The sequence below is a fragment of the Morone saxatilis genome, unplaced genomic scaffold (assembly GCF_004916995.1).
Source record: "Morone saxatilis isolate NCDOM2014 unplaced genomic scaffold, NCSU_SB_2.0 Contig20, whole genome shotgun sequence".
Lineage (NCBI taxonomy): Eukaryota > Metazoa > Chordata > Actinopteri > Moronidae > Morone > Morone saxatilis.
This window is the reverse complement of record NW_023339763.1, coordinates 21,580,385-21,583,367: the sequence shown is the minus strand read 5'-3', so window position 1 is coordinate 21,583,367 and position 2,983 is coordinate 21,580,385.

The window sequence follows — 2,983 nt, the reverse complement described above, 5'->3', positions numbered from 1 at the left end:
ACCACTATCCTAAGAACTCTAAATCACAGATGCGTGAAACTGTGGTGCCTGCTCTTTGAAGGAGGACAGAGCATCCAATTTCAAACATTTTTGTCTTTGTAGACATTGAACAGCTCCAAAACTCCCATTTGGTGTCAATGTTCAACCCATTCCCACGGAACAAAGACAAATTGAACAGACACAATAGTAAACGTGTTGGACTTCATCCATTCTGGTTCATTTTTCCTGGCTAAACATTTCACATGCTCCTTACAACACAATGTCAGCTATCTCTGGTGTGACCTTCTGTTGTACAACTGACCTGCAGCTCAAACCAATAGAAGACAACAGATTCTTCTCAACAGTTGTTCCTGTTTATTTGGAGGGATTTTGTCTGTTTTCCATTTTCCTTCTCTTTTTCCATGTGCCGTTGTAAGAGGTCTAATTTTCATATATAATGCTGAGTAGCTCTCCTCTGACTAACGTAATAACTGGGTAAACACAGCCTGTCAGAGTGACCGGTGTTGAGCTGTTGGCTAATAGCCACCAGAGCGAAGCTACTGTGTTTCCTGTCTGCTCGTCATCCTTTCCTCACAACTATTCGTCTGACCAGCCAAGCTGCTGACATCCAGAACTTTATGCAAAAGAAAGAATGAACAATAGAAAAAAAATCACAGAAAGAAAACAGGCTGTAAATAATGCAATGACACATAGTTATTGAATCACTAAGACGAAAATCTCAAGCTTTGTTTTTAGAATGTGTTCTGAGGCTTAAACGCCTGTGAGGTGTCTCGTTACGGTTATTAAAACAGGCATCTTCTGAGAATGTTTTATTAGATTTTGAGGAATGGCGATCCATGAATGAAATTTATAGCTCTACCACACAGAATGAAAACAATTCCTGAATCTTGTACTCATTTACTTGCAATTATGCTGCCAGCTCGACTCGCATTTGTCCCAAATGCATGCACGAGCTGTCAGCATGCTGATGGATAGCTGTTTAAACGAGATCTTCCATAATTAGTGCAATCCAACCCACAAAAGAATTGCTGTGAAACACACTTCACACTCTGCTGAAACCCAATAATCTCATTTGGTTGCAGTTTGCATGCTATAAACAGCTGTCAATCAATTGTGCAACAAAAGGCATTTGAGGTAGTCTGTTCTAAACATTTTCAGCTCATCTCACACTGAAAATAAACAGAAAAATAGTCATCCAAGTGCTGATTGTTTGACTTCACAGGAATGTGCACATCATTTTAGCTAATTTGTGGTTCAGGCTGCCTCAAACAATCTACAGTTTCCTATCACAGACTAATTACTCTCACCTCTAGTTGTGGGAACAGATCAAAGACAGAAGTAAGGATCAACGGATCACTGAGGAAACTACCTAAGCAATGTAATAAAGCGAGTTATCATAACAAAGAGAAGCCATTTCTCTCTCTTTTAAGCAAGCGGCTGGTTTTTGCAGTGTTTAAGATAACTGTAAATGACACTGCAAAACACATCCATTCATTCAAATTCAGCCAGTAGGCTGACAGAATGTCCTGCTTTTAAAGAATGAATGTCCATCATTTGAAAATACAAGACAGATCTAAGTATGAATATCAAGAAAATGACTGGCAGTAATAATGTAAATAAAATAATGTTGCAGGACTCTACTTACTGTCTGAGTTTCTGCTGAGATTTTTGCTGCTTAATACTTCAACTACATTTCATTTGATAAATAATATTTTTTGCTCTACATTTATCTGACAGTTATAATAAATGTGGTTCATATAGAGCCATCAGTAATTAGGCTTAGAGAGTAACGGATTACGGAAAGTGAAATTACAGTGACATTTAGTAAAAATGGGGATTATTTAGCAGATTACAATTTTAAAATATATCAGTTTTTCTGCATTCACTGTGCAGGTATCTCATGTTCGATCCTAAAAATCTTTTTTCCCCCATGATCTCTGCTTTCTTTATAAAGGTCACATTACTTTTCAGTACATGCAGGACTTGCTTATAACAGAGTATTGTGTTGTGGTATTACTACCTTTACCTAAGTGGCTATAATCAATATTTTTTGTTATCAATCTGCAGCTCCCCTCTGCTTTACAGAGCATCAGCAGTCAGTAGTAGTTTAGCTTAATGTCAGAATCACTTTTATTAGCCAGGTACACATACAAGGAATTTGACTCTAGTGTCACTCAGATGTATCTTCACGTATATACACAGAAACAGGCATACATACAGCAAAAAGGAAACAAGAACAACAAGCTATGTACAGATACAATATATGTATATATAAACAGTAAACAGTAAAACTTAAGTGCAGAGTGCAAAGGATGGACAAAACGTTTTTATGTGACTTTATATACATGAGGTAGGTGGATTTGACAGTATATACAGGGTACATGGCATTTGTAGATTTGGGATGAGTGATGATATTTACATGGTTTTTGAAACAACTGTATTTAAACAATGAGAATAAATAGCTTACAGATACAGATGTTTGAGTGACAGGGTTATTGCACAGAGACACAGTGTGTCTGGAGTTAACTGTTCTTCAGAATGGTGGCCTGTGGGTAGAAACTGTTCTTGTGTCTCTTTGATTTTGTGTACAGTTCTCTGTAGCGCCTACCAGAGGGGAGGAGTTTGAACAGGTTGTGTCCAGGGCGAGATGGATCTGCAGTGTTGTTTCCTGTTTCCCCGTCTTCTGATTCTGGACATGTGTATGTCCTAAATGGATCAGCTGTCCAATCTGTAATTTATTTATTTTTTGTCACCCTCACAGTGCTCATAGCATTGTTTTCTGCCACAGCAGGCAGCTATTTTCAGTGAAAAAGACTAACTGACGAACAAATTAGAGCATTTGGCAGGAGTTGGTAAAGACCAAAAACAGAGCTAAAAGAGAGGGAATTTTTTATTTACATTCACTAGCCATCAACTTGTTTACACTGCCCCCAAGTGGCCCAAAAAAATTAAATATTGCAGGTTTAAAGGGGAACTTGGCAAC